Source organism: Ailuropoda melanoleuca, chromosome 15 (genome assembly GCF_002007445.2).
Source record: "Ailuropoda melanoleuca isolate Jingjing chromosome 15, ASM200744v2, whole genome shotgun sequence".
Lineage (NCBI taxonomy): Eukaryota > Metazoa > Chordata > Mammalia > Carnivora > Ursidae > Ailuropoda > Ailuropoda melanoleuca.
In genome coordinates this window covers 14,924,502-14,937,018 of record NC_048232.1, presented here as the reverse complement: position 1 = coordinate 14,937,018, position 12,517 = coordinate 14,924,502, and the positions used below count along the sequence as shown (strand labels likewise).

At 38.1% G+C, this 12,517-nt stretch overlaps 1 protein-coding gene across 3 annotated transcripts in view; it reads right to left on the bottom strand.

Moving 5' to 3' along the window:
- PTER (phosphotriesterase related) overlaps window positions 1-12,517 on the bottom strand; it is a 37,479-nt gene that overhangs the window by 9,249 nt on the left and 15,713 nt on the right. The gene's annotated exons all lie outside the window — the stretch shown is intronic.

Here is a 12,517-nt window from a genome sequence, read left to right as displayed (position 1 = left end):
TCTCCTGAAGTCCAGAATTGCATAACTAACTGCCTGTTTGCCATCTCCACTTGGATGTCTAATAGACAGCTCAAGCTTAACAGGTCTCAAGCTAGAGCCTTCATCTTGGGAGGGCTAACCCTAACCAGCTGTTCTGACACCCTTCTCTCTCTTGGCTGATGGCAACTCCATCTATCCATTTGCTCAGGCTAAAAACCTTATAGTCATCCTTGACTGCTTTCCTCATCTCACACTACACATCTGGCCGACTGGGACAGCTTTTTGGTTCAACTTTCAAAATGTGACCAGAATCTGGCCATGTCACCACCTCTCCTGCTACCCTCCTGGTCCAAATCACCACCATCTCTTTCTCAACTGCTCTCCTTGCTTTTCTGCCTTTGTTCTACTACAAATATACAATCTACAAATTCAAATATAGTGACGAAAGTGCTGTCACTACGACTGTCAGATCAAGTCTCTCATGTGCTCAAAACTCACCAGTGACATCCCATTTCCCTCAGAGAAAAAGCCAAGGCCTTGCAGTGACCCATGAGGCTATCTGTGATCCCTTTGGTGTGGTCTTATAACAGCCTCATCTAAGACAGGAATGGGGAATGTAGGGATCCAATTCTCCAGATATCAATTTTATATAAATGCTTCCTATATTATCAATGTTATCTGAAGAATATCACCATAGATGAAGATATCTTTCTAGAGGAAGGCTAACATGTTTAATAAGATTCATCAGCACGTGTAAGTTTCTAAAGTAACCCCTGGGAATTCTAATTATGTGGAACAACACATAGAAAAGAGTATTATCTCAGTGGAGGGGAATGGTCCTTTTAAAAATTTCATAGTCACATGGAGAGAAGAATTCTTAGAAGAGGAGCAAAAGCTGATATTTTGGACATTTGGAAAATGCAGTTAGAAAACGAAGTTGACAAATTTGCTATCATTAAAAAGCCAGGAGATAGATAGATGGAATCATACATTATATATTACATACTATATATTATGCATTATATATTATTATTTTTACTGACATTTGGTGATGTGACACCCTCTGGATAACTGAACATTAGTGTGAAGGAAACTGAGAAATGAATTCACTTTCATTCCCCTTACTGATGTGCAAAATCCATGGGGAAAAAAATAGCATCAGCGATCATACACAATTTTCAAAAGAAAGTCCTGAAAAAAACCCAGAGTTTGTATGAGATGTTAATGGGGGATAGGATGGAAGAGATAGAGGAGGCAAAAAATAAATAAGTAAATAAACACATAATAGTCGTCGGGTATTTAAAACAGCCCTATCTCATTGAAGTCTTGCAAAAACCATATTAGGAAGGTATGATCATCCCCATTTCACAGATGAGGAAACTAAGACTCAGAAAAGCTAAGTAACTCAACTTCCAAAATGACAGGTCGAGAATAAAGCCAGTGTTTGAGTCAGAAGCCATGTTCTTGGGCCATTCTGCCCCTTCTGTGATGGGAGCATCACCCATGTTCAGTGAGCCCATTCCTTCTCACCAGCACCCATCTATGGAGCAGTGCACCCCACCACAAAGACATCTTTGAGCAACCCTGCACCGTAAATGTCTAACATGGTGACTTAACCACATTAAATTGGCATTCAGTTGGATGACTTCCAGGGACTGTCAAGGTGCTACTGAACTTGCATTTATGCAAGTGACTTTTTTTCACTGGGAGAAAGGATTGACCCCAAATGTCAGAATGGTACCATGGGAAAATGCACTCGGTTAGACGTCTTTCACATGAGGATTAGCAGAGGTCCTGCCCCTCCCAGTCGTCAGTGATCTCACAGCACTTCTCAGATAAGTTGAGGTGTCAACTCCAGCCAGTTCTGCTCATTCCATATTCTATATCTTTTTTCTTATTCCAATCTTCCCCAACCTTTAAGGTAAATATTTTTCACATCTTGCCCTAACAGGGTGATTTTGAGGTATAAAGAGGCTACTGCCTTTTGCACTGGAGAAAGTCCCTTCTTCAAGGTGGTTGAAGTGATTGCAATGTCGTTTGTAAAATATCCTGGAATTTTCTGGGAAGATGAAATTTTTGTATCAAGTATTTGTTCTTGTCATTCATATTATATATATATACACACACACACACACACACAATTTCTTCTGTTGCATGTTTTATATTTTTGCTCCCTAACTAATAAACAAATTCTCTCTATATAAGGAACAGACACAAATTTAGGACAAACATACTGCCATCAGCGAAAAAAAATGGTACCCAAAGTGATCTGGCGATATTTTTCAGAATACAGTTATCATTTACTAGCGTTTTAAGGCTGGTACTAAATCACAAGAGAGTTGATTCTGTTTTTCAAACCTCTTTATATTCTAGATCTTATCCAAGTGCTGAGGGGTTTGGTTTAATGTCAAAATGTATTCTGAGTGGGAGCAAGGAAGTCTGTGTGAAGTGATAATTTAGATGAGGGTCTGTGGGCTGTCTAGGTAGAAAGAAGTAAGGAGCAGAGGAAAGGATATGATTCGTGGGTGTGATCAAGATGATAACAGTATCTAACATTTGTCTTGGGCTTTCCAGTTTCAAAGAACTCTCAAATACATGATTTCATTTCATACATTGAGGCACACCTTCATGAATTAATTCAGCAAGCACCTACTATCTTGTACTATCACCTACCTTGTGCTAGCCTCTGCTGGGAATAAGATCTGAGGAAGAAATTTGAGCTGCTGACTTAAGGAATGTAAAGTCTAAGGGAAGGAGATAGGTATTTAATCTAATAATTACAATTAAAAGTGTTGAAAGCTTTTTTTAGTACAACTAAATACAAAGTGTTATGAAAGAACAATGAGTAACTCATTTGTGTGGAGCCTATTGAATAGAAGCCTATTCAGAGAAAGGTTGGTGGGGTTCAGGTGTTGAGGGATGGATGATAAGGAAGAACACCTGTTGAGAGAACAAAAAAAAAAAAAAAAGAAAGAGAAGGAAGGAATCTTGTTACTGAAGATAAAGCTGTGATTATCAGAGCTAAAGTGCATGAGGGTAGAATCAACCATCCATCTATCCATCCACTCACCTCTCCATCCACCTATAAGGAATTATTGTTCATCAACTTATGTATGACGTATTAGCTGGATAAACAAAGACAAATAATACACTGTCCCACCTTCAAGAAGTTCAGTGTCTATTAGAAAAAAGAGAGGTGGAAACAAATAATTGTTTTACAGACCTACTGAGTGTAATAATAAAAGTACTGTGGGCTTCAGAGGGGTGGGGGAATGGGATAGACCGGTGATGGGTAGTAAGGAGGGCACGTATTGCATGGCGCACTGGGTGTTATACGCAACTAATGAATCATCGAACTTTACATCAAAAACCAGGGATGTACTGTATGGTGATTAACATAATATAATAAAAAAATATTTAAAAAAAATAATAAAAGTACTGCTAGGAACTGGGCTGGCTCAGAGAAAGAGATAACAGACCCTGCTTGGCTCATTCAGGAAGAGCTTTGTAAAGAAGAAAATCTCTCATGAGCTGCAGATTGAAGAAAGATTCTGTCAAGTAGATAAGTGAGAATGGAGTCTTCACAGCAGAGGGACTAGCTTGTGTGAGAAGCATGTAAGAACAATGAGCACGGGGCACTCAGCGTCACAGTCTGTGTGCCATTAGCCCAAATTTGGTGTGTGTGCTAGAGATAATGGGAGATGAGATGGAGGGATGGGTGCAAACCACATGACCAAGATGTCCGGATTTTGTGCTGAAGGTGAAGGGGTCCTTGAAGAGCTGTAAATCAGGATCGAGGAATAATCTTTCTTTGGAAAGATCAAAATGTTGGCCACTTGGACAAAGCTAAGGGAGCGATTCCTGTTTGGAGACTATTATAGTGGTTCCGATGACAGATGAGGGCCTGACTTAAGTTAACAACAGAGGACTGGATAGGAGGGGTCGTATTTGGAGATCTTAGTGAGGTAGACAGGTTTCATCATGTGAGGGTGCAGGGAAGGGAGGAATTTAACATCTGAGTGAATGATGCTGTCCTTGACAAGAATAGGGCAAACAGCAGGAAGAGTAAGTGATGAGTCACTATCCCCATAGTGACAGCGATGGAGAAGGAGAATCAAGGGCCTGTCTTGGGCAGTTGATTAGATGTTGGTGTTATTAAATGATACCAAGAGCATGGGAGGAGCCAGTTCTGAAACTCACAACCCACTGGTGAAATAATTATGCCACATATTATCATTATTGCATAGATGAAGAAACTAAAGCTTGGATCTTTTAAGTGATCAAAACCCCAGGTATCCCTACTCCTATTTTAGTGTACTTTCCATCACTGTGCTGTGACTGTGCGGTAATCCGTCAGCCATTACAATCTGAATTCCTGGGCCTAGAGACTTAGCACCATGATTTAGCAGCACTAATGTGAGATCAGACTAGCTCCAGGCCTGATGCAGAGAGAAGCACAGGACACATTCAATGCTAAAACTAATGAACTTCCCCAAGTGATTTTTTTAGAGTTGGTGTACAAATACAATAATAAATGGATGTATATACAACTGATTTATAAAAACAAAGTTGAATTTCAAAGACTGGTTATTTTTAAAATTATTTATCACAAAGTAATTCCAAAAAAAACTTTGTCTCTCTTCCCACTGAATTCCTCAGTTTAAAAGAATGGATATTTGTACAGATAGCGTTATGTGGGATTCTTTGTTATTTTATAGGAGTGTTTCAACAACTGCTTAAGAGAATTACGAAGCTCACGTAGAACTAACCATCCATGTAATAACCTATGAAGGTTTAAATATTTATCATCTAATGTTTCAAAGATATTAATATGTAAATTGCTGTAATTTAATAAATCCAACATTAATATAATTCTAAAACACTATTCATATATATTCCTATATTGCTAATGGCAGTTGCATCTTATAAATCTGAAAAATTCTCAATTGATCAATTTCAATTAATTTATTTTTAATGCCAAAATAGAAACTAAATAGAATGAGGCAAGTTTTTTTTTTTTAATTTTAATTCCAGTGTGGTTAACATACAGTGTTGTATTAGTTTCAGATGTACAATGTAGTGATTCAACAGGTCTATATATTACTCCGTGCTCACAAGATAAGTATGTCCTTAATCCCCTTAACCTATTTTGCTTATCCCCCCCATCTCCCTCCTCTCTGGTGACCATCTGTTTGTTCTCTAGTTAGAAGTCTCTTTCTTTGGTTTGTGTCTCCCTTCTTTTTTTCCATCATTTGTTTCTTAAAATCCACATATGAGTGAAGTCATATGGTATTTGTCTTTCTCTGACTGGCTTATTTCACATAGCATTATACCCTCTAAATCCACCCATGTTGTTGCAGATCGCAAGATTTTGTGGGGTCTTTTTATGTCTGAATAATATTCTATTATATATATACCACTTTTTTATCCATTCATCTATTGATGGACACTTGGGCGGCTTCCATAGTTTGGCTATTGTAGATAATGGCTGTAAATATAGGGATGCATATATCCTTTCGAATTAGTGTTTTTGTATTCTTTGGGTCAATATCCAGCAGTGTGATTCTTGGAATGTAGGGTAGTTTTATTTTTAATTTTTTGAGGAAACTCCATAGTCTTTGTTTCACAATGACTGCACCAGTTTGCATTCCCACCAACAGTGCACGAGGGTTCCTTTTTCTCCATATCCTCACCAACACTTGTTGTTTCTTGACTTTTTGGATTTTAGCTATTCTGACAGTTGTGAGATGATACCTCATTGTGATTTTGATTTGCATTTTCCTGATGGTTCAGTGATGTTGAGCTTCTTTTCATGTGTCTGTTGGCCACTGGATGTCTTCTTTGGAGAACGGTGCGTTCATTCCTTCTGCCTGTTTTTTAATTGGATTGTTGTGTGTGTGTGCATGTGTGTGTGTAAGTTGTGTAAGTTCTTTATTTTAGATACTCTTTATCGGATACCTCATTTGCAAATATCTTTATCCATTCGGTAGATTGTCTTTTAGTTCTTCTGGTTGTTTCCTTTGCCGTGCAGAAGCTTTTTATTTTGATGTAGTCCCAGTGTTTTAATTTTGCTTTTATTCCCTTGTCTCAGGACACATATCTAGAAAGTTGTTGCTATGACCAATGTCAGAGAAATCACTGCTTGTGTTCTTTTCTAGGATTTTTATGGTTTCAGGTCTCACATTTAGGTCCTTAATCCATTTTGAGTTTATTTTTATGTATGGTATAAGAAAGTGGCCCAGTTTCATTCTTTTGCATGTAGCTGTCCAGTTTTCCCAACATCATTTGTTAAAGAGACTGGGGTTTTTTCCCCATTGCATATTCTTTTATCCTTTGTCAAAGATGAATTGACCATATAATTATGGGTTTATTTCTGGGCTTTCTATTCTGTTCTACGATCTGTGTGTCTGTTTTTGTGCCAGTACCATACTGTTTTGATTACTATAGCTTTGTAACATAACATGAAATCTGGAATTGTGATGCCTCCAGTTTTGTTTTTCTTTTTCAAGATTGCTTTGGCTATTGAGGGTTTTTTTGGTTCCACACAAATTTTAGAATTGCTTATTCTAGTTCTGTGAAACATGCTGTTGGTATTATGATAGGGATTGCATTAACTTTGTAGACTGCTTTGGGGAGTATGAACATTCTAACAATATTTGCTCTTGCAATCCATGATCATGGAATACCTTTCCATTTGTGTTGTCTTCAATTTCTCTCATCAGTGTTTTATAGTTTTCAGAGTACAGGTCTTTCACCTCTTTGGCTAAGTTTATTTCTAGGTATTTTATTATTTTTGGTGCTATTGTAAATGGGATTGTTTTCTTAATATCTTTCTGCTGCTTCATTATTACTGTATAGAAATGCTATGGATTTCTGTGTATTGATTTTGTATCCTGCGACCTTACTGAATTCATTTATCAGTTCTAGTAGTGTTTTGGTGGTGTCTTTAGTGTTTTCTAGATATAGTATCATGTCATTTGCAAATAGTGATACTTTTACTTCTTCCGTACCAATTTGGATATCTTTTATTTCTTTTTGTTGTCTGATTGCTGTCGCTAAGGACATCTGGTACTATGTTGGATAGACGTGGTGGGAGGGGACATCCTTGTCTTATTCCTGACTTAAGGGAAAAGCTCTCAGCTTTTCCCCAGTGAGTATGATGCTGGCTGTGGGGTTTTCATATAAGGCCTTTTTATGTTGAGGTATGTTCTCTCTGCGCCGACTTTGTTGAGGGTTTTTATCATGAATGGATGTTGTACTTTGTTAAATGCTTTTTCTGCATCTATTGAACTGATCATATATAGTTTTTGTCCTTTTTCTTATTGATGTGATAAATCAAATTGATTAATTTGGGAATATTGAACCACCTTTGCATCCCAGGAATAAATTCCATGTGATTGTGGTGAATGATTTTTTTAAATGTATTGTTGGATTCAGTTTCCTAATATTTTTCTGAGCATTTTTGCATCTGTGTTTATCAGAGGTATTGTCCTGTGGTTCTCATCTTTTGTGGTATCTTTATCTGGTTTATGGGTAATGCTGGCCCCATAGAATGAATTTGGAAGTTCTTCCTCTTCTATTTTTTTTGGAATAGTTTGAGAAGAATAGGTATTAACTGTTCTTTAAATGTTTGGTAGAATTCACCCGTGAGGCCATCCAGTCCTGGACTTTTGTTTGTTGATGATTTTTTGATTAATGATATAATTTCATTGCTGGTAATTGGTCTGTTAAAGTTTTCTGTTTTTTCCTGTTTGAGTTTTGGTAGGTTGTATGTTTCTAGGTTTTCCAATTTGTTGGCGTACAATTTTTCATAATATTTATTCTCTTACAATCATTTTATTTCTGTGGTGTTGGTAGTGATTTTGCCCCTGTCATTACTAATTTTGTTTATTTGAATCCTTTCTCCCTCCTTCCCCTGCCCATTTTTGTGATGAGTCTGGCTAGAGGTTTATCAATTTTGTTGATCTTTTCAAAGAACCAGCTCCTGGTTCCATTGATCTGTTCTATTGCTTTTTTAGTTTCAATGTCATTTATTTCTGCTCTAATCTTTATTATTTCATTTCCTCCCTTCTGCTGGTTTCATGTTTTGTTTGTTCTTCTTTTTCTAGCTCCTTTAGGTGTAAGGTTAGGTTCCATAATTGAGATTTCTCCTGCTTTTTGAGATAGATGTATTGCTACATACTCTCCTCTTAGAACTGCTTTTGCCACATCTAAAAGAGTTTGGACTGTTGTGTTTTCATTTTCATTTCCATGTAATTTTTTATTCCTTCAATTTCTTAGTTGACCCATTCATTGTTTAGTAGCATGTCATTTAACCTCCACATATTTGTACTCTTTCCAGATATTTTCTTCTGGTTGATCTAGTTTCACAGCATTGTGGTCAGAAAAGATGCATGGTATGACTTCAACCTTTTTGAATTTGTTGAGACTTGTTTTGTGGCCTAATATGTGATCTATTCTGGAGAATGTTCCAGTGCACTTGAAAAGAATGTGTCTTCTGCTGTTTTAGGATGGAATGTTCTGACTGTATCTGTTAGATGCATCTGGTCCAGTGTGTCATTCAAAGCCATTGTTTCCTTGTTGATTTCCTGTTTGGATGATCTGCCCATTGATGTAAGTTGGATGCTAAGGTCCCCTTCTATTATTGTATTACTATTGATTATTTCCTTTATATTCGTTAATAATAGCTTTGTGCATTTGGGTGCTTTCATGTTGGATGCATGAGTATTTACAATTGTTATATCTTCTTGTTGGATTGTCCCCTTTATTATTAGATAGTACTCTTCTTTGTCTCTCTCTCTCTCTCTCTTTTTTTTTTAAGATTTTGTTTATTTATTTGACACAGAGAGAGACAGCCAGCGAGAGAGGGAACACAAGCAGGGGGAGTGGGAGAGGAAGAAGCAGCCTCCCAGCGGAGGAGCCTGATGTGGGGCTTGATCCCATAACACCGGGATCACGCCGTGAGCTGAAGGCAGATGCTTAACAACTGAGCCACTCAGGCGCCCCTCTTCTTTGCCTCTTATTACAGTCTTTGTTTTAAAGTCCATTTTGTCCAATATAAGTATTGCTATGCCAGCTTTCTTTTGACATCCATTTCCATGATGTTTCTCCACCCCCTCACTTTCAATCTGCAGGTGTCTTTTGGTCTAAAATAAGTCTGTTGTAGGCAGCATAAATGGGTCTTGGGTTTTTTATCCATTCTGTCACCCTATGTCTTTTGATTGGAGCATTTAGGTCATTTATATTCAAAGTAATTATTGATACATGTGTATTTATTGCCATTTTGTTACTTGTTTTGTGGCTGTTGCTGTAGATTTTCTCTGATCCTTTCTTCTCTTGCTCTCTAATGGTTTGCTGGTTTCCTTTCTTTATCTTTGTATATGTAGTACTGGTTTTTGATTTGTGGTTACTATTAGGTTTGTATATAATGTCTTCTGCATATAGCAGTCTATATTAAGTTGATGGTTACTTCAGTTTGAACCCATTTTTTGCTCTTCTCCCTCCTACCCCACGTTTTAGGTATATGGTGTCATATTTTACATCCTTTCATTTTCTGAATTCCTTGACTGATTTTTACAGATATACTTACTTTTACTGCTTTTATGTTTCCTACTTTTGTTACTCTTACTTGTGGTCTTTCTTTTCCACTCAAAGTCTCCTTTATGTTCCTTGTAGGGCTGGTTTAGTGGTCGCAAACTCCTTACCTTTTGCTTATCTGAGAAACTCTTTATTTCTCCTTCTATTCTGAATGATAGCCTTGCTAGAAAGAGTATTCTTGGCTGCAGAATTTTTCCTGTCAGCTTTTTGAAGAGATCACGCCATTCCTTTCTGGCTTACAAAGTTTCTGTTGAAAAATCTGCTGATAGCCTTATGGGATTTCCCTTGTATGTAACTGTCTTCTTTTGCTGCCTTTTTTTTTTTTTTTTAAGATTTACTTATTTATTTCAGGGAGGGGGGAGGGGCAGAGGGAGAGAAAGAATCTCAAGCAGACTCCTCCCCACTGAGCAGAGCCTGACATGGGCCTCCGTCCCAGGACCCTGAGATCATGACCTGAGCTGAAATCAAGAGTTGGAAGCTTAACCAACTGAGCCACACAGGTGCCCCTTTTGCTGCTTTTAAGATTTTTTAAAAATCAGTACTTTGTACCATTTTTACTATGTGTCTTGGCATGGCTCTCCGAGCAGATCCCCTGAAGCCTAGGTGAGTGGGGCTTGGTGTAAACAAGTTAGGCAGTGGATGGCGGTGCCCTGCTGGTTCCCACAGGTGGCTGTGTGTTTATGCTGAGGGGCAAGGCGGGGAGATGACATCTGACAGCTCTTTTGTTCCTGAAGGGGTCTTCCAATGATCTCTGCCCCTCCAGACATGCTCTGAGATGAATAAGTAGCTTTCCCTCCCACATACTCCAGGCATCTTTCAAACTTCTGCTTCTAGGCTGTATCTTCGTGGGCTGTTTGTTGTGCTGTCTCTTTAAAGGCAGGAATTCAGCTTCCTATTCCCCTCTCGGCTTTCTCAGAACTGAGCCGTCCAGTTTTTAAAATTCCAGGTTTCAAGTTCCTCTGGTTAAGCTCTGGTAAGAACTCACAAAATTTGGCCCTCTTGCTTTCAAAGCCAAATGTTCTGGAGATTTGTCTTCCCTGTGCAGACTCCCCCAGGTATTAGTCTATTTCTCTCTCCTCACCTAGGGCCACCCCATCCCCCAAGGACGGCCAGCCCATTTTGCTCTCCACTGTCCACGCTGTGGTCTCTGCCTTTTGTGCCCTCTTTGATGGGGCCTTTTCTCGGCTTTCAGCGGTGGAGTTTGTTCTGATAGTCCTCGGGTCATTTTCTGGGTTATTCACGCTGATGCATTATTGCTGTATCTGTGGGACAAGGCAAGCTTAGGGTCCCCTTACTCTGTCATCTTTCCAGCTTCCCCCAGGTTCTTAATATGTGGTCTAAACATTGCCTATGGTTACAAAGTAGAACTTGTTATTTCAATTAAATATTGCCCAGAAACTTTGGTTTCACACAAAGGCAGACCTGCAATTAGAATGGTGCATTCACACGAACACAATTGTTTCTTCCATATATGTAAGCATTTTAAAGTCTTCACTTATCTTTTTGTATTAAGGCATTGCTTTTATGCAACAGTTTTTTCAACATGAGAAAACAACTGGGAATGAAAAGCAATAGAAAAAATAATTCAAGTTGTTCTGTATTAATTGTATTCACCATTATCTACAGTTGAATAAGCATCTTCCTCCTACATTATTCACTTCCCTGACTGCACAGGTCCCCACCTTACAGAGATGTTTAATGACATCATAGAAGGAATGATGTCACACTTTCAATATTATGACTTAAGTGTAGACTTACGCAAAAGGAACAGATGGCTGCAAGAGAGAAAAACCCTTGTTTAAATTAGACTAAAACCACAAGTTGGCTCTGAATTGTGAAGCGTAATTAAAACTTTATTTTAAAATACATTTCACAGTTTATATACCCTAGGAAGAGCTTTTTACCATATGAACTTTCCAGCTGCCACATAGCACAAAAGAGGTTGCGTTTTTCATGTAAGGCGGTACACAGTTCAGGGAATGATGGTATTGAGAAGAGTGAAGATAAATCTCATAGACATGGCAATCCTATTTGTTAAAATGTCACATTTCATGGGAATGGTGTCAGAGTCATGAAAAATTGCTTTAGAAAAAAAAATTACTGGTAGAAGGTTTGGGTGGGTATAATGTAGTGGAGAGGATACCGGACCAGTGCCTTCTTTGGCCCTGATGTGGGCTGGTCTGCCCAAGTGTCTGTTAAAGAGTACAATCTGGAGTACTCCACAAATATCAATTACCAGCATAACTTAATTGCATTTTATTTGGCATTTTTTCTGTATTTTAAGAAGTTCTGCTACCTTTCAGTCTATCACACCTCTGTCTGGACTTTTTTTTTCCTTATTAAATAGGTCCTACAATGAAAGGAAATCCATGATCAACAATAACGGGGGGAAATCCACATAACGTTTAAGGGTTAGAAGTAATTTTTCTTAACCCCTTTTGACAGATGAGCAAAGGACCAGAAGTTTAAGTGACTTTGTTCAAGATCACACAAAAATGCTGGTGTCAGAACCAGAAATTAAGCAGTGTGACTCGAGTACCCCGTTTCTCTGTCATCCCATGCATAGAACATACACAGAAGGAATGTACGTTGCACTGATGGAGGAAAAGCTGCTGCCAATATCATCACACAATTTTAACCTTTAATGTATTCAGAGTTTGTATTTCTCTGTGAGTGAGTACTCTCTACAAACCAGCGTAGATCTTTATATAAAATTTGGCCACAGTGTGACAAGTTATAGACAAGCGGCCATAATGACATGTTTAAAAGCATCTAGGCTCTTTTTTTTTCTTTCTAGTTTTTCTTTCCTATCCTCTGCCATAGCGATAGCAGAAGAAATGTCAGTGGACATTAGTAAATTTTAAAAAGGGAGTGTTCTTTTTTAAAAGATTTTATTGATTTATTTGACAGAGAGAGAGAGACAGCGAGAGAGGGAACACAA